Source organism: Coloeus monedula (assembly GCF_965178545.1).
Source record: "Coloeus monedula genome assembly, chromosome: Z".
NCBI classification, from domain to species: domain Eukaryota; kingdom Metazoa; phylum Chordata; class Aves; order Passeriformes; family Corvidae; genus Coloeus; species Coloeus monedula.
This window is the reverse complement of record NC_138822.1, coordinates 73,128,152-73,147,684: the sequence shown is the minus strand read 5'-3', so window position 1 is coordinate 73,147,684 and position 19,533 is coordinate 73,128,152. Positions and strand designations below refer to the sequence as shown.

Genomic DNA, 19,533 nt, shown 5'->3' with positions numbered 1-19,533 from the left:
GGAACCTGCTTTTTGTAGTCTAAAAGCTGGAAAAATTTTGATAAGATTCTAATGAGGCTGTGGTGAGAATTTGTGGGGAGTTCTTTGTGAAGATCTAAAATCTTTGATTTTTTTTAAACTTTGGGTTTTTTTTTTTTCTGGAGGGAAAATTTAAAATCTACTTGATGATGTGGATGCTAACTTTCTAGCTAAAACTAAGGTGATGTGATTGCTTTTTACTGTGTGGATGCTATATGTCCTTTTTTTCTTCTGAAATGGTGGGAAATTGATTTTTTTTCTGCTAGCATGTGCAGTGATGGTTGGTTCTTCTTGGCAGTTTCTTTTAAAAACTCCTGTTGAGGCATAACCTGTAACAGAGCAAAATTTCATTTATCCTGTTAAAATTTGGCAGTTACAAGGATATGAAGCATTTCTTAACAGATTTACTGGCTGACTTTAAGAATGCATGTTTCTCCTTGCATGTAGGTAGGACTGGTAGTGTTCTCCTCTCAGTTTCCTGCTTACTGACATACTATTTAAAGGTAATGATTTTACTTCTGACTTTGCTGAACTTCGGTCATTTGGGCCAAAATCTTCCATGTTGAGTGAATGCCCTTTATTGACTTACTCTCTGAATAATGTTTTAAATTAACATAGTTCACTGGCTTCTAAGGGTCACAATAGAGAAAAAAATGTTTAAAAATTATTCCTGACCTTTTTCCCAAGCAATTGGAGCACCACTGTTTTTTGGGAAAAGGAGTTTAGAATTTCAGTGTGAGATGACTTTTTGAATTAATAATGTGCATTTTATTGCCATTTAAAAAGCTTTCCAAAAATTGGCCAAATTATTAGTGTCTAAAAAATACACTGACTTCCCTGATTGCAGGCACTATTGTTGAAAAATTTTGTGTGCACAACAGAGCTTTCCTAATAAGTTCTAAGCAGTGAGATGTGGTACAAACTCTTAATTTTATGGTGTCCATTCCCTGCTTATCCACAATACAGATTAATTTAAGTGTGTAAAAGACAAGAAGTGAAGTTGCAGATGGATGGAAAGGTGAACATATGGAGAAAGAGTGTGGTGGACTGGAACCAGACGTACACAGATGGGAAGGGAATGGAGTTTGAAGGGTAGGAATAATTGGGAGTAGGTAGGAGCTTTGAAGTTCTTTAGGAGCAGGGCCACTCCTTAAGATGATCAACACATCTCCTATGAAGACAGTCTGAGGAAATTGGGATTGTTCAGCCTGAAGAAAAGAAGGCTCTAGGGAGGGACTTCATAGCACTTTTCAGTGCCTGAGTGAGGCATTTTGGGAAAGTTGGAGAGGCATCTTTTACAAGGGCATGTAGTCCTAGGACAACAAGGAATGGCTTTAAGATGACAGAGGGAAAGTTTAGATTAGGTTTTAGGAAGGAATTTTTTACTGTGAGAGTGGTGAGATACTTAATATGTTGCCCAGAGAAATTGTAATGCCCCATCCCAAGAAGCGTTCAAGGCCAGGTTGGATGGGGTTAGTGGAAGGTGTTCTTGCTCATGGCATGGAAGATGACCTTTAAGGTTCCTTCCAACCCAGGATCATTCTGTTATTCTATGAAATAATTACTGAACTATGATGACTGGATAAAGGAGCTGGTGGGGCAGGTATAAATGTCCTTAAGAAAGATAAAGCAAGAGCTGTGAAACAGGCTTATCAAGAAGCCAAGGCAAAAAGGTACTGTAGATTTGCTTCTACAGTCAAGGAAAGCAGTTTGGGGATGAGAACGGATGGGAAGTGTCTTCTGAGAGAGGCCAGAGAGGGGAAGGAGAAGAAATTGCCTGAGAAGCCGGAGGTACAAAACAAGGATTGGCTGGGCAAAGAAGCATTGTTTCACACAGAGGAATTCATTGTTCGAATTGTCCTTTTTTTTTTTTTTTTTTTTTTTTTCCCTTCTAAACTGAGAAAATTACATAGTAAGAAAAAAAGCTCAGAAATTTGGACTACTTCTTATAAGAGCAAATGCTAGGAGATTCTGTAGTTCAGATTACCTGTGTAGGTACCTGGTATGTGTGCCACCTTTGTGAATGCATTGTGGTACTCTGTCATGCCTTTTTTACTGACAACAGGATGTCTATTTCTCTGACTGTGTAAAGTAAGTTGGATTGTGTTTTATAATTTTTTTTTTTTAATACAATGGGTATGTGGACATCTCCTACTATTTGCCTTAGATATTGTTGATTCTGCCTTGGGGGAAGGGATAAACTCTTGAAATTGCTTGCAGTCCTGTCTTTTATGATTAAACATCTTGATTTCTCTTTGGTGTTCGGTGTATAGCCTTTTACCTGAATTGATTCATGTCATGAAGCCCTGCTCCAGAGACAGAAGTCTTAATTTCCTCATAGGCTTTTCTGTGGTCTGTATTGGAATATTGTAATGCTCCACAAATGCTTATTTTTAAATGTTTTTGAGTGTAGTATATGATCATGCAAGTTGAGTACTGAGATGCCGAACTTGGTCTTTATTAACTTCAGAAGTCTAACTGGAACAAGTGTACAGCCTTAATTTTAAATTAACTTGCTTTTTTCTTTGCATCATGATTTGTATGATAATAGTAGAACAAATCTTGTTAATTTTGGTTACAAATATGACTAATCAGTGCTTGTTCAAATTAGGCTTTGGAGCCTGCAGGATGAAAGGAACACAGAAATATTTACCATTGGTAATAAAAATAGAATGAGATTCCCAACAGTGGCATTTTTCTGTTTCCTGCTATCTGATCTGAAGCATCTTTCCCTTCATATTTTCTTTGTTTTTACTTGGAGCTGAAGTGTCATGTGTACAACAGACCTTACAGCCTTATGAATAGCTGCTGATTCATTTCCAGAGCAGATCACACCTGTAAGCTGAAGGAAGATTGGGCCTGGGGGTATCAGGGAAGTGTTACACAATTACATAATCCAAGGACTGTGTCGGAATTCTTGGAGGCAAGGGACATTTATTAACTTTTGATTGACTTTGCAAAGACTTTCAGCCTAGGGGTGTGGGATTTCCTGTAAAAGTCTAGGAACCTATGAGTTGATACTCAGAAAAAGTAATGTTGTAGTTTGATATCAACTTTTTAGTGCTGAGTGCTCTGTTTTAGAGGATGTTTTTAAAGTCATACCTCTTAACATTTTTGAGAGTTTTTTATACAGCTCTGCATTTAGTGTGATACATTTTTAAGCATTGTCTTTTAAAATAGCTGTTACAGTGCAATAAGTAAAATTTTCAATCTTGATTTCTACAAATCATAAAAAGGAATTTGAGTGAGATCAAAAAGGGACTTTGTTGTGATATTGCTGTTGAAACAATCAGCCCTAGAATGTCAGTCAAAAGTTTGAGATGTGTGAGAGTGCAAAATGGAACTCAGCTCCTGTGGTGCTAAGTGAGGGATCCATATTGGTTAGTCAACATTGGAGAGATTTTTACATCCTGGAATTCAGTTTAAATCACTTTGTTTGAAAATCATATTATCTTCTTCACGTTTTTTCCCTGTTCTAATTAATTTTCTTTGCACTGTGATGTAGTACTATTTCAACAGGAGGATTTTTCAACTGCCTCTATACTTCATGGATATACCCCATGAAGTATAGAGCCAGTTAAAGACCCTAAGAGATAGTGACAAAGGCGTGTTTGAGTGTCCTGCTGCTGAGGAGGATTTCCAAATCTGTATCTGATACCTCGAGCAAGTGTTCTATCTCTGTGCTCCTGAGATTTTGAGTGAAGTGTTGGAGGCAGTGGCTAGTACATAGTGCCAGGTAATCAGTTTTGTATGTTAGGTGTGTTCAAAGCATCTGTATGACTGGGCTTTCCTACTCTGAAGATCTTGCCTAGGCTTACGTGTAAAACAGGTGTTGAGCTGCTTAGTTCTGACATACACTGAAGCAAGATTGTAGGTGAACTTTTCTGGTGATAAGTTAGGCAACTAATGGCTTAGAGAGTTGTAGGAGCACACTGTGCACTCTACAGTCACTATTATAAAAGATTATTTAAAGTTATGACTCTGCATATTTACTCACTGGAGTAATTCCTGCTGGCATTCTATCTAGCATGATGTAAAATTTAGTCATGTTATTTGCAAAAATAGATAATTATTTTTACCATGGAAAATATAATTAAAATATTTGAGGAATTGCAATAAAAATGGTACCATTTAAAGACTGGTTTGTCTGTAATTCGCTAAATATCATTACATGAACAAGTCATCATTCTTGTAAAGTAAACATTCTCAGTTTTCACATCATACTATAATTTTAGCCTGCAACCTGGAGAAAGAATAATGAGAACCATTTATTTAATTTAGTGGCATATTAAATGCTTGTATTGAATTAGTGGACTTCAGAATAGAAATTCTCTCTTGTTTTGTAAATGTTTGTGTTTATTCCTGACAAATCCTTTTTCTAGACTCAAAGTAGACATATGATGTCATGAAATTAAGCAAGTTCCTAATCATATCTTGATAAACAATTAGTCAGTAATGTCTTATAAAAAGTTCTGTAGGTGGACTTCTGAGAATTCAACACAAGTCCTGATAATTTGAAGTTATTGCATGCTCAGTTACAGTGAACATTCAATTGTGTATATGTAGCATGTGGCAATTGCACATAACTTGGGTTAATTTAAACCTTTTGCATTGTTGGTTAAGGAAGGTTAGATTAATTTGCATTTTTCATGGGCATTAGGTACAGTTACTGAAAGTCAGCTGATGCACAGTTAACTAGAGAGTGTAATCTACTTGGACTAATCAGCTTGCCTGAGTGTGGCTGACACTCCATGTAACCCTGTGTAAAATTTGGGAGAGAACAGTACTTGTCTGAAACAAAAACATTTAAAGGCTACTAGCTGCACCTGATTATTGATACAGGTGTAAATTGGACCACGTGTTTTGGGAAGGACAAACAAAATGGGTGAAATCGTCATTGTAAAATACACAAATTTTGAAATTTGGATAGATGATATCATAAAGCTTGTTATAGATGTAGCAGATAATTATTTTAAACAAGAACAGAAACATCACTTTTATGATGATGCTTACGTGCTTATACTATTTTGTAATGAATCAAATAAAAGTTAGAAAATCGACATACTTTAGTTTTAAAGGTGACCCTATAGAAATAGCCTCAGTTACCAAAGACATTAAACTTACTGTACAGAACTTAGAAGTTTTATTTGCAAAATGACATTCATCTTGATAGGAAGTATTCAGTTTAGTTTCATGTGCGTGATTATGATGAATAAATATTCTGTTAATAAAGCTACATGCAGGTTCATTATTAATGCTTTGAAATGATACATTTGCAAATGGATTACTTTCAGTGGGTTTACACATGTATGATTACTTAAAATTGATGTCAACACATTTGCTTCCTAAAATAAGAAATAACAGGGATCTTAATGTTAGGGTATTCACATACAATAAAATATTTATTTAATGAACTCAATGATTATGGTAGTACATAGTGGGTCCACACAAGACAAAATAGCTCTTTTTTTCTTTAAATAATACCTAATAATTTTTGGGCTAGATTTACCCAATTAAGGCTAACAGTAGCTTTATGATCCTGATGTAGTTACTTAGTATTGTTCCGTGGTTAATTTGGTTTTTTTGTAATCCTTGTTTCCTGGATCTTTGTAAGTTAAAGTTTGTATTTTGGGGGAATGGGTTGGGAGTGGGTTGTGGTCTGGCGTGCTAATTGCTGAAACGTAGTGCTGGGCTCCCACTTGTGATTGCTTTGCAATAACTTTGCAATAACTTTCTGAACATAGTTTAAAAATTCAGCACTCATTTAGCTTACTAACACATTTATCAGTGGTGTGTTAATTAGCGTCAGATAACTTGAAAGTTTTGAGGATTTTTTTATGAACACCTGTGTAAAATGCTTATGTGTTTGCTTGGTAATAACTCAGATACTTGCCCAATGAAAAAGCAGAGCTGTCTTTGAGAATTCACCTTAAAATCTTTTAGAAATAAGAAGTACCTCCTTGACAGTCAGTGTCTTAGAAAATGTAGAAGAGGATGTTTGTTGTGAGTAAAGAGTAGGAATAATTAGCAGTGGGGGGAGCTCAAGTTCCTTGTAATATGAACCTGGAAGACACAAAAGTAAGTGAATGTTGGATTATGTGAGATAGCAGTTTAGTACTATACAGAATACTACTGTCAGTATAAATTTGTGTCTCAGACACAAGTATTATCATGTATGCCAAAGCATGCAGACAATGATGTCAAACATTTGGCCTGGGAAGGCCGCTTGTGGTTCTGCAGACTCTAAATTATGGTCTCCCATGGCAACTGTTAAAGAGAAAAAAAGGATTATGAATTGAGATGTGTCCCAGGATCATATCCTGTGAGTTTAACGTGAAGGGTTTATTTTTTTCTGGACGTAAACAACCTGTTCACACAAGAACAGATCTTTACCTTGCTGCTAAGGCGCTGTTCTCTCAGTTGTGTGTTTAATCACAGAGATTGGTAAGTTAGTAATTATTCTGTTGAGAAACAGGACAAAAACTCAGTAGTTTTATGGCCTGGACAAGTGGCTACCAGTGGTTAGTGTGCTTGCGTGTAAAGGTGCCTTGGCATCCAAAATAGGGATGAAATAGTATTAGCTACTCCTTATTCCTACTTCAGCACGTGTATGTCAGTTTTGATGCAAATCTAAGGTATTTGATACCTGATCCATTTCAGATGCTTCTGGTTTCTCTTCAGATGGCATGTGAGTGAAACTAGAAGGGTATCATCCTTAATTTTTGATGCTTCTGAATTGTTAGAATATTCCCAAAAAGATGTGTTCCTTCTGTGTCTGCTTTGTGCTAAAATAACTTTCAGTTTGGAAAAAAACCATGTGGATTGTAGCAAAGCTGCAGAGAATTGAGAAAAAACTCCAAAATGAGCTTGTGACTTGTGAAACAATGTTAATGTTTCATAGCAGAAAGATTGAGCCATTGTTCTAAAAGGTGGGTGTTATCAACTGCATCTCAGGAAAGACTGCAAAGATCAGCTTTAGTCTTCCCTCAAAGGTACTGCCCTACAGGTATATATTTCTAGCAGTGCTATGGTTTACATCTTACTTTGTACATACTTATCTTCATTCATCAGTGATTTATGATTGGCAAACAACTATAACTGTATTTGTCTTATGAGAGAGTGAACTGAAAAGCATAGCACATTTATTTTAGGATATTTTAAAATGTTTAGTTTTAAAGTAAGTAGAAGATACAATGATAATAATTCAATTTTGTGAGGTTTTAATATTTTTTTCAAGATAGGTAAAATTTAGCTCAGTTGGTTCAAGCATGCTACTAGTAACACCAAGGCTGGAGATTTGTTCCCTATATGGGCCAATCATGTATGAGCTGGATGATGATCCTTGTGGGTCTTCCAACTCAGAATATTCTGTGATTCTTTGGGACACTTCAAATGTAACTTACGTTATTTTAAAATCCTCTCCCTTCCTAGAAAAAGGGAAAATGTAATTGCAAGTTGTTGTGGTTCAACAGATTATGAAAATAAAGTGCTCAGCATCCAATTGTATAAATTCTATTAAAAAATTAAGCATGACTCACTAATCTAGTCTTCAGTTTATTCATTAATTTGATGATCTGCATGGTCAGTTATGATTATCCGGTATCTGTAGCACATGGGCCACGGTTCACCTTTACCTTAGCAACAGCTGGAACAATAATGCTGTCTAAATTCTAGTCAAAAGTTTTGTATTAAAGCCTCAGTGAAATTGAGAGCTATAATTAGCCTTCTCTTCCACAGTAGTGAGGTTCAAACCTTTAAGAGGAGATGGTTGTCATTTAGAATTAAGTACCTGGAGAATAAAGTACATAACAGATAAAGAACATCTGTGGGTTGTCAGGGATGTAAGGATTCAGTGTTGATTTTTGTGGTGTGACCATGTGAGGACTAATTTAACTTTCATGAAGGAGTTCTTGGGCCTTCCCCGTATGCCCATAACATAGTCCACTTGGCAGTGCAGCCAGGAACTTGGAACTGTGTCCCTGGCCTAAGACATACTTCTTTTACATTAGCTCGTCTGTTTAGAATTTAGATTTAGATATAGGATGCACATGGATTTTTATTTGATCAATTAAATGGTATCTACAACTCATAGAAATAGAGTTCACACATGGGAAAATGCAGATTTTGCAGTTTTGATCATTAATTAATGACCAACTTCCTCATATTGGAAGGTGTGACTTATTTATATAAATAAGGAAAAAATATGTGCTGTACATTAATGAGTAAAGAAGCAGTAGCAATGCATTTATCCTCTCTCAGGTTTTACCAGTAATTTCTTTGAACAAGTATTGCTAAGAGCACTTTTTTCTTTCACATATTAATGGGGTTTTGGTGTGTTTTTTATTGGCCAATTTCATTAACTCCTTGCTTTTGTATGTTAGAGTTTGTATATGTGACATAATTAGAATATACTTGCTGGAAAGGCCATGTGAATACTTTAGTAAGTGAAGTTGAAAACAGGCTTAGCTAAACCTAAACCAAGCTGCTCTTACACTGAGAATTAGATTTCTGCATTTCTCTGATGCCAGTTTAAATATCTACTTTTTAGAAAAATGTAGTTGTTTTTCATTATTAAGGGCTTGCTCATCTCTTTGTTTTCCCACCGTCCCCCACAATTTTGAAATTGGCTATTTAATCACTAGCTCTCATAAGCCAGTGAAGAAGCCACATCATGAAAGACTGCTCGAGGGGTACAGGGAAATAAAAATCTTTCTTGTCCTGTTTTACTTTGGAGCATTGACAGAAGATACTGGTTGGGTGATGTATGAATGAGGCCAGAGCTTTGCAAGTATGTGACATGAACTAGATAGTCCCTTTCTCGCCTTGCAAAATATAAAGAGAAGTATTTTGACGTCAGTAAGTTGGGTAGGTTTGTGGGAGAAAACTTGATTTCTGAGGGAGCATTTGTTGTTGATTTGCAATGAATTTCATTGTTTGTTTTATGGTATTGCAGTGCTTGATAAGAAGTGCTTATAAATGATTTTATAATCAGGAATACTGACTTCCAAAATATGTTGCTAAAATAGATCATGAGAAATGTTTTGGCTGGTTGGAAGATACTAACAACTTACACATTTCAATATAATAGATAATTCTGCCTGTATCTTTTATTTTCTTTGCTTTTGGGGTAAAATGGATTTATATGTATGAATGTGTTGTCTTGTTTTCTTTCTTATATTAAGTTGTAGCGGTTATATGATCTAGTGAGGACTTTCCGTATGGAATGTACAGTTTTTGATGATACTCTGCTCCGAAGCAAAATAGGAACACTGTATAGCATCTCTGTTTTTTGGAAATCTTGCGTCAGTAAAAATCCTTAATCTGACTTTTGAAAACAACGTAGTGATATTTGTGGGGAAAATTCAAATCAAAGTGTACTAGACCTGCAATTGTAGAATGTAATTGTTTCATTTTAGAAGTACTGCAATGTTATAAAGTTGAAACAACTAAGTTCTGTTATTTTAAACTAAAGTCTATTTCTAAGATGTGTCCACTTTGACATATGACAGTGCTCAGTGAAACATTCTAATTTTAAAAATTCTCATTGAGTTAAATGGATAGGTGTTTGGGAAGGGCATAAATATTTTCTCTCTACCCACTGAAGGTGAGGGAAGTGGGATTTTCACCAATGTCCAGTGTCTCCCCCCTGTACTTTATTTATAGGGGTCTCATATGCTGTAATGTGATCTGAATAATGTCCTAAAACTTCTGGCCATTAAATTATTTCTGTTTCTGTACGTATGTAAGTTAGTAGCTTATATCTTCCAGTCTTGTATGCTTCTTGTTTTTCCAGTTATTTTCTAGAACCTATCACAGACCACTTCAGAGAACCTTAGACTGCTCTGAACTCATAGAGTATTTAAAATTTTTGTTAAATAGGTAGGTTTATTAAGATATTACAGGAGATGCCAAGGACTTAGGGAGAGGGTTCAGTTGCCTTGTCACTAGCATGATTTTTTTTCCGTTCTTTTTCCTTTATTTTTTTTTTCCAAAAGACTATTGCCTGTTTACCAGATCTGTTCTTGGAAAGTACAAGGCACAGAGAGTTAAGATGTCTGCGGTTCAGTTTATCTCTCATCCTTCACTCTGCCTGCTATATTTTTTTTTGTCAAGTTCATATGACAGGACAATTATAATATGAACAACTTTGCTTATTCATCTCCCCAGTTTTGAGTGTGCTACATTTAAATTTCCCTAAGCTAAAAAAAAATACTCTGGGTGCAATGATTATATTAAGACCAGCTAGGTAAACTATGGTAGTCAATGACATTTAGCTGAATTTACTCCTGTACTATAAAATTGGTAGTTTAATTATATGAGTTTGACAGTATAGTACTGGGGAAGCATAAAGATTATTAATCCAAGCTTTTATGGATGATGCAAAATTAAGCCTCTCTTTTTAGAGCAAGGAGGTTTGTTGGGAGTGACCATGCTTAGTCAGTGCACACCCTATCCTAAATTATAGAATAGGTACTTTGTTTATCTGAACAGTGATACTTTTTCCACAATAGATAGTGCAGAAGCTTTGCAATTACTGACATTAAATGAGTTTAATTAACTAGTTTATTCAGAACTGTTGAGTTGTAGTGAGAAGTAGTGGACATACACGGCTCTGATCTTCTGACTGTCCAAAACTGGAAAAAAAAGGAAAAATACTTTTATTCAAAATTGGTGAATGAAACCTCGCTACCAAGTTTTATTTACCTTTTGTGGTAAGAGCCTCCTTAACACTGCAGTTTTGTTTGAATCTGTTAAAAGGACAGTCTTTAAAAAAGATTAAATATCTGTGGTAATACCATTGCATGCAGTCATTACATATTGACTGAGAGTCCTTTCCGGTTTATATATCTTTTCCTTCCCATGTTTTGTGTTCGAGGTGGAAAATACAGAGTTTTACATTTGTTTTAAAACATGTTACCAAATAGATTGTCATATGCAGGAGTTTAACTGTGACTAACAAAATCTGAAATCCTCTAATAATTTTCTAGTTTCACAGTGGTTCTTCTTTTAGCCCTCATTTTGATATTGCTTGTCTAGCCACCCTTGTAACTACAGCTTTAGTTTACTCAAACTAAAAAAGATTCATAATTTAGGTCCTGTTACTGGTAAGTGTTACTGGCCAGAAATTTTTATGATTGGCTTGATATCATTAATCTTGCTTGTATTATCTGAGTGTGTGTCTGTGTATAATACAAAGAGATCTAACAAATGTGTAATTTGAACACCAGTTTGAGTACCAGGCAGAAAAAACCCCAGGCAGTCAAACTGTGACTCTTAACAAAAAATGTATTGATTCCTAAAAAACAGCCTTTCAGAATATTTGATTATTTCAGTACGATTATGTCAGTTGCCTTTCAGTCTATTTTCTGAAACAATGGAAGACATGCATTACTGTGTTGGAAATTAGTTTATTATTTTTCATAAGGATTTGTCTATCCAACTGAACATATTAAACCAGTGAGAGACATACTATGAGACCATATGTTAATATTAATGGTGTAATCACTCTTCTCTGTACTTGAAGTTATCTCTGAGTTTAATTTCTTAGCTTTTCAAGTTCTTAGCTTGAAGAGTGTGCAAAACATGGTAAAATGATGTAGAAGGTGGTATGACTAAAAAAGGAAAAAAAAAATTTTTAAAAGCTTTGCAACTTTTAAATTTTCCAGTACCTTCAGCAGAGGGTCTGGCTGGTCAGGTGTCATACCCAGCTTAGAATCACAGAACTGTGTTGGTTGGAAAAGACGTCTTAGATGAAGACCAGCTGTAGATCATTGAGTTCAGCCATTCCACAGCTTACACAGCTTGTGCCTATTGATACTTGAAATTGCGTGAAAGATTAATTAATTGTTAATTAAATTATTAAGAAACATTTGTTAAGAAGCACCATTTCTAACTACTGCTTGAGAGATCTTGGTTGCATTGTAGCAGAAATGTTGACAAGAAGAAAATATTTTTGAAGTTAACTGCTAGAATAGTTATACACTGTTTTGACATGCGAACTGATATTTTGAAGAATGTGTTATTACGTTCTGTTGGTTAGGCCTTGCCTTAACCATATATTTTGCATTTAACTTTGGATTTTCTGTATGCTAAATAGGTTTCACTGAATTCCTGTATAAGGTTATATGTTTAAAAAAGTCTTATGTTAAGAGCTGGAAATACCTACATGCAGTTTAGGGGTCAAATGCTTCTCCCTGTTCACCACATCTTGTATTGATTAGGCATCTTTGCCTACCACCCTTTAAAACTCAAGATAACTTTCTGCTCCTTTACAGGCCAGTGAACACATCTGCAGGATCCATAAATATTCCTGAGAAATATTGCTGCTGAATCCCAGGCTTTACTTGCCCCTTCATTGAAGTACTACTTAATTTCTAGTATTTACTAGTGCTGTTGTTTGTGAGTCATGAATCATCTTGGGTCATTAAGCTTTTTGAAGAGGATTACTTAACAGTGTTGGAGTTGGTGCCAAAATATTGCTGAGGTTTTACACAGAAGATATTAATGCTTTAGAAGGCCTGTATTCTTAATTTGGGTTTGGAGGTCAGGCATAGAATAGAATTCAAGTTACAGAAGAGCTTGCCCTTTATATTTGAAATAAGAACCTGTATAAAATGAGCCATTTTCAGTGAACAGTGAGGATTAAATTAAAACTATGACATATATTCATATACACAGTCTTGCATGATGGGTTAAATATCTGCATATATACATAGAAGTTGCAGACCTCAACCATGAGTTGTTTTCAGTCAGTTTATTCAGTAGACCAAAACCACCTTCAAATGAACTGTTAGGGTTTACTTGGCAAGTGAAGTATCAGGTGGAGTTTGAGTTTGATTCTCCAGATAGCAGCATGGGTAATTCTTCTACAGTATAAAAATAGAAGTCATGATCATTTTGCTGATATTCCAGTCTATGGTAGTAGTAACTTGGTTCAGTCTTAGGTGTTTTTCTCTAAAGTAGTACCAGTGAAAATGGCCAGATGTTGCCAGGGTTGTTATGCTGCTGTGCTGCAACCAGTGTAAGGTAAAGTTTCATGGATTCTGCCAGACAATGTGGTAGAAATTCTTCAGTGACCTGGGTGTATTTTAGTGATTATATGTCTTAATTTTAATTTGGATATAGTATGTGGTGTTATTATATGTGTATAAATACATATATGTTGCCAGGTATGTGGGGACAGTCAGGGTGTTTGACAGTTGCAGAACATTGGGGTGTGAGTATTTAAAGTGACCAATTTCCCCCTATAGACCAACTAACTATCAATAAGATGGTCGAAACAGGTGAAACAGAAATTACCTGCTTTGGATCACTGCATAGTCTCTGGAGTAGTTGGAGGTGAGAGGCCTTTCATCAGAGTAATTTTCCTCACTGATGGTAAAGTTCCCATGATGTTTCTCTCTTTGTGTGGGTTTCGTTTCTTTATTTGGGGAGGTTCTTTGTTTTTGTTTTTCTTTGTAGTTTTTTGCCCCTCTATATTTGGGTTCAGGTATACATCTCAGGTTTGAATTATTACTCTATAATATGTAAGAATTTGGAAATATTGATAGATAGGACAGAAGAATTCAGTGTATCAGTGCTCTCAAACATTATCTCCTTTTCTCACCCGTGCTTCCACTGACACTGACATTGATGTACTATACTGCTGGTGTCCTGTCATGAGGTAGCAAAAGGAGCAGGATTAATCCTAGTTTTTCTTGGTGTTTATGTAGTAAATATTTCTCTTGATCTTTGCATGAAGCAGTGGGGACAGCATGGAAGGAAACCTGGCTAGTGAATACAACTGAGAGAAATGGAAAGCAGTAAGAAGTAAAATAGTTGATTTTGAGAAAATATTTTTGCAAAACAACATTTTGAAGAGTTGCAGGTTACAACAATAGTAGGAAAGGAGGTACACTTGTTTTTTCTTTAGAGGTTGGAAATATACAGAAAGAGGCAAAGGGAGATAAAGAAATGGTTAGTGTCTTTCTACTATTTCTCAATCCAGCTCTTAATTGAATTAGAAAATTAAAATACAGACTTTTTTTTTGAGTACCCCCTTTCAGGTTAAGGTTAGGTCATCTCATTCTTACCCTCCTGTTTGTGTACTATATTGTCTTTTCTCATTTAAATGAATAATGAATCGGAGACAGTGCTGTGAGAACAGTAGCTTTCGGTGGCAGTCAATTCAGCTGTTACTTGGAACTTTATCCTCTGCTTTATGTCAGCACCTTTAGTGCTACTATTCTCACTCAGCATCTCCCATTCTCAGGTTGTCCTGCATTTACTGTTTTGTGTGTTAATTTCTATTTACTCTTCCTGTTTCTTGATGTGTTAATTTACAGAAGGCCATGGGACTAACTTTTGTCAACTGATCATGTTATTTCTTGCTCCATTTTTTCTGTTTATGTAAACAATACAGTAAACTGTTTAAATTCTTTTTGATTGTGAACAGTCTAAATTTTAAATATATGAATAATTCTGAAGTGATTCAGATTCCTGCTTCCATGTTTTTAATCTAAACCTATAATACAAACTTTTTATAAAATTGCCATACTAATGCAAAAGTAAATGAAACAGAAATCTTCCTGATGTAGAAAACACATGTTTTCTGGGCCTAAACTTCCGTTGTCAAAATACGATAGCATAATGTTTTTTGTATATTGACAGAGGCTTGTTTGCACTTTTGCTATATTTTTTTTGCAAAGCTGCAGGAAGTCAGCAATGACCATAGCTCAGCTGGTGCACAGCAGCCTGAAGAAGAGACCTAAGCTGGAATATTGGCAATATAAACTCATTCTGCAATTTTTCAGGAAAACAATCAAGTCCATACATGAAATAAGTAGTTTTTCAAAAGTGGTGAAAGAGTAGCTCATTACCTCAGCTGTATGGCTGCCTTCTAAACCAAAAGTTACAATAACTTCTCACTCTCAGGAAAGATGGGGTAATTTGTGGGTAAATAAAGTAGGTAAATACAGTTACATTTACAAGTTTATGTAAATAGTTGTCGTGGTTAACTCTACCCCAGCTGAAACTAGCACCTTAGTGTATACAAGTTGTACCTTTTTCAGGATAATCAGCAAGTGTTCTGTGCTTTTTAAGGAGAATATTGTTCAAAAAAGATATCAGGGTGGAGAACACAAAGGACTTGTGATGTATCTAGGAAATATACTTTGTGTACAGAAGACAGAACAAAGCATTCAAAACATTTGACTGTTAGTATGAAAGGAGCAAATGATAGAGGAGGCTGGCCTTATTGACAGTGTGGAGGAGGTGGCATGAAATGTGGTGTGAGACAAAGCATGTAAGTGATACGGGAGAAACTGCAAAATCTTGCAGCTGTAACATTGTGGGGTAGATAAGGAAGCTGGTTGAAGACAGAAAACAAAAAGGTGGACTCAAAATGCCATGATGACTGTTGTAACAATGAATTATGCTGTGGGGCATGAAGACAAAATCAGTCTGAAAACAGAATGTAAATGTCACAGATAACAAAAAAAAAATCCCATGATAAAGCGTAGCAAGTGTGACAGAGGGCTACTGAGATGATATGGGGCTGAAGCATGAAATTTAGAAGGAGAATTTGAGGTTTGGTTGCTGTGGTGAAGTGAAAGCTAAGAGAGGGATTGAAATGCTGTCTTTAACTGGCTGATAATGACCATTTATGTAGAAGGCGAGGCAGACTCCTCTGAGGTGCAAAACAAAAGAAGCAACAGCTGCTCTTGCAATAAGGGAAATGCTGACTGGGTTTAACTGGAAAAATGCACAGTGAGTCTCCATTCTTGAAAGAATTCAGATTTTGATTGGGATGGCCCTTAGTAACCTGACATAACTTTGAGATTGCTCTTCCTTTGAGCAAAGGGTTGGTCCAGATGCCCCTGTAACAGTAAATAGGCTGATTTTGTGCCAGCTTCTGTTTAGAATCATTGTCTATACTTGGTAGCAACAGGAGTTATTGAGAGAAAGCTTTGTTAAAATACTGGTCCAGTTCAGTCTTACTTGGATGATGTATTCAAGATAATCCAAGTGTGAATACAAAGTTTCATTTAAGCACAACATTTGGAGGTTACTCGCCTGTCTAGGATAAGTTATATGGTACCTCTTATGGATCTGATGGAATTAGGCATTTCAGTTAGATTAAGATGTTTATCAAATTAAAATGTAATTTCAGATTTCGAGATCTGATTTACTGTAATTGCATATCCAGTTTTTGAAATTCTATGTTTAAATGATGAAAGAAAGAGTGGGAATCATTGTACTAAAGTAATTTACCTAGAGGTGTTTCCTGATGGGTGTTACTCAAAGCAATCATAATTAGAAGCTCAGTTTCTTCCTAATATTTTTATTTTTTATTTCCAGTTCCTATGGATGTACCTTTTTTGTAGGTGGAGACTACTGTTATATCTTAAACTCAATGTTCTTTCACAGTAGTGATATTTAAAGAATGTAATCTAATGTTTTCTAAAGAACGTACTTTATTTTAGCTACTGAAAAGTTATATGCTAGTTGAGAATTTAATTTTGTAGGTTAGTGCAAGAAGGAATGCATTGAAATGTACAGCAGTGTTAGGCATTAAAAGGTAGTTATTAGGAAATAAGAGTTCTGGAATATGAATCCACAAGCTTTATAAAATAATGACTTATTAAAAAGCCATGAATAAAAAAAGAAGTTATCACTTGTGGATATAAAGTTGCTGTCTATCCTCAGCATATGGAAGGTTGGGAATACCTGTCAGGAAATATTTGATGACCTTGAGAGCAGCAGAAATAAAAGTAGGGTAAAATTCAAGTGCGAAGTGTTGGTACATTTAAAGATTCATTACTAGAATTTATGCTGAAAACAGACAGCATTTCAGCATTGTATGTCAGAGGAAGCATAAGATCTCTGTATACTAATGTTATTACAAAATACTTAGTCATCAGTAAAATGAGACTATTAAAAAGCGTATGCAGTTTTTTTAATCTGTCAGGAAAGATATGTCTTTGTAGAAATAGTCAAGTATCAGAATACATGCATTGACAATGTATTGGTGTGTGATTCTTTTGGGCTCAGGAGAATAACCAGAAAGCATCAAGTGTAGAGGATAATAAGAAGGTTGGAAAAATTTATGCGAAAAATTATTTTTGCAACAGAGGGCTCTCAGCATAAGCTACAGTGCAGCTAAACTAATTAAAACTAATTAGAACTAATTTGTTTACATGACTTTTGGGCTACAGCTGGCTCATGTCCGACTAGCTCGGAGTGTTTACAAGTGGTACTCTTAATATTTGACCTATTCATGCCTCAATTCCCAAGCCTTTTTTCTCTCTTGTTCCATTTCTGAGCTTGGGACTATGTTTTGGGTTTTTGTGGGTTTTTTAAAGTGATTCTCCTGCTGTTAAATTTGTCGAGAGTATACACTGGTTGTGTTCTACAGCCCTGTCTTTAGGGGCTTGCAGAGGGGATGACACAGATGAGCTCTAAATTTTCTGGAAGGAGTCACTCACATCTGGAAAGGAGAGGAGCTACCGGCCAAGAGGATGCAAGAAAAAGGGAACATAAACTGACTGAATAATTCTGGTCTGGAAATTTATATAAAGCTCTAGAATGCAAAAGAATGAGATACTGGAATTGCATTCCAGTAAGAATGATGAAGGCAAAATGTTTATGAAATTACTAAATATTTGAAGTACATTGTGTGATGTAAATTATAATGGTCTGGACTTCATGATCAAGGGATATTCTTATTTTGTAAGAAAACACTGTGTGAAAATTGTTTAATAATTTCTGATGTGAAAATATAAAGTCTGTAAATAACAAAAGTTGCAAGAACCTGAATATTATATATATGGGACTAGTGTATTTAGCCGTGTTTCGAGTAATGGAATTACTGGTAGTTTTAGACTGTAGCTGTCTTTGAAAGGGAACTTAATATCTAATTTAGTCAGACAGCCTTCTAAATGTACACTGAATTTTTACATTGATAGCTAAAATTTCTGGGTTTTTGTGGTTTTTGTTTTTTCTGTTGGGAAGGTAGAGTCATTGGTACTACTAAAAGGTGAGATTAATTTGTCCCCTTCACTTCGTTCAGCTGGAATTTACTATTCATATGTAAATCCACTGGTGCTAATAGGATTAAGATTTCTGGGTATCTTAAGGTGGAAATGAAACAAACATTTGTAGTGTTGAGCTGTTTCCATTGAAGGATTTTGCAAGTATAATGCAGGACCAAAGAAGTGGTGTGTTTGAAAGGAAGAACCTGATTTGATGCTGCGTTTGAAGGTGGACACTTAAAAAACAAATGCACTTGCTCTGCATGTTCCTTTTCTTTGAGATGAGTACATTTCAAAGAAATGGTGTTGATTTGTAGTCAATGCTGCTATAGGAGCTATTTTTTTGAGATAAGAGAATGGCATTGAATGTGCTATGTGATTCACAAAAAAATCCCGTCGTTAAGACCCTGTTTTGGAAAGCTTGCTTTCTAAATGCATATTGTATTACTCAGTCTCTTTACCAAAACTATTTCTGTTGCTGAAGTGCATTTCTTTGTTTCAAAGCAATTGACTGTTTCATTTCTACTCTAGAATAGTTTTGCTCTGTCTTCATGTATACTCAGAGGGGACTTTTGTTCGTGAATGCTTCTGTGAATGACCATTTGATAAATTTTAGAAAAGAGTGTGGAAGGAATGAAAGAGGCTGAGTAGTTTTGTGTTCTGTTTCTGTATCTTAGCAGATGTGCCATCCCATTTCTGTACAAATTTGAAGAAAAATTGAGGCATCAACAGGTGAGTTTGCCTAGACCAAAAATAATGTAGCAAATGAATTGATAGTTAAAAAAAAAAACACATGTTCTTTCTAGCCCAGTTTGGAGGCCCATGCTTTTGCCATGATTTCAGTCCATATGCTTGGAGCCAAAGAATGGGTTGCTTATGATAGAGAAACTTGTTTTATATGAAAATCAGAGACCACGTGAGTTTAATCTACGCCTTAAACTGCAGTCTTATAAACAATGGTGATGGACATGGTGATATATCTTCCCTTCTTTACCGAACAAGGTTCAGTGATCCTTAACTGAGGAGAAAATACATTGCGAATTTCCCTATCCCAAGAACATAGTAAATAGAGTGAACAGCATTATGATACTTGGCTATATAATTATTCTTTACTGGGTGTTAATATAATGAAATTTTAGAACCATTTGTAGTCCCCAGTATGCAATTTCTGTCCCTCGCAGTCAAAAAAGAATGAAAACTTTCAGAGTAAAAACTGATTTCTGTTGTGCTCTCTTCCTCTTAAGTTTTTTGATTAATTGGAAATAATTTGAAAATACATTGGAAGAAAAACTTTTAATTTTGGCAGTTACAGAAAGTTAAATACTTACAGTTCTTGAGGTTTACAAAATTTGTGTGAAACTAGACAGTATTTCTACATTTGTAAAATTTAGGTTTGAACAAGCAGATTCAATTGTATCAGTGAAGTAAAGCTGGAAATAAGTATATGTAGATGAGACTTTGGTTATTTTACTTTAATATTCTGAGTTGCTGCTGGTTATGTTAC

General features: G+C 35.4%; 1 protein-coding gene across 6 annotated transcripts in view; it reads left to right on the top strand.

Moving 5' to 3' along the window:
- NIPBL (NIPBL cohesin loading factor) overlaps positions 1-19,533 on the top strand; it is a 135,030-nt gene that overhangs the window by 7,253 nt on the left and 108,244 nt on the right. Inside the window, exon 2 of one of the 6 annotated variants that reach the window (XM_082301575.1) lies at positions 18,710-18,761. The exons of the other annotated variants lie outside the window; for them this stretch is intronic. The gene's annotated coding sequence lies outside the window, so the exon portion shown is untranslated. The remainder of the gene's footprint in view (positions 1-18,709; positions 18,762-19,533) is intronic. 6 annotated transcript variants of the gene reach the window in all.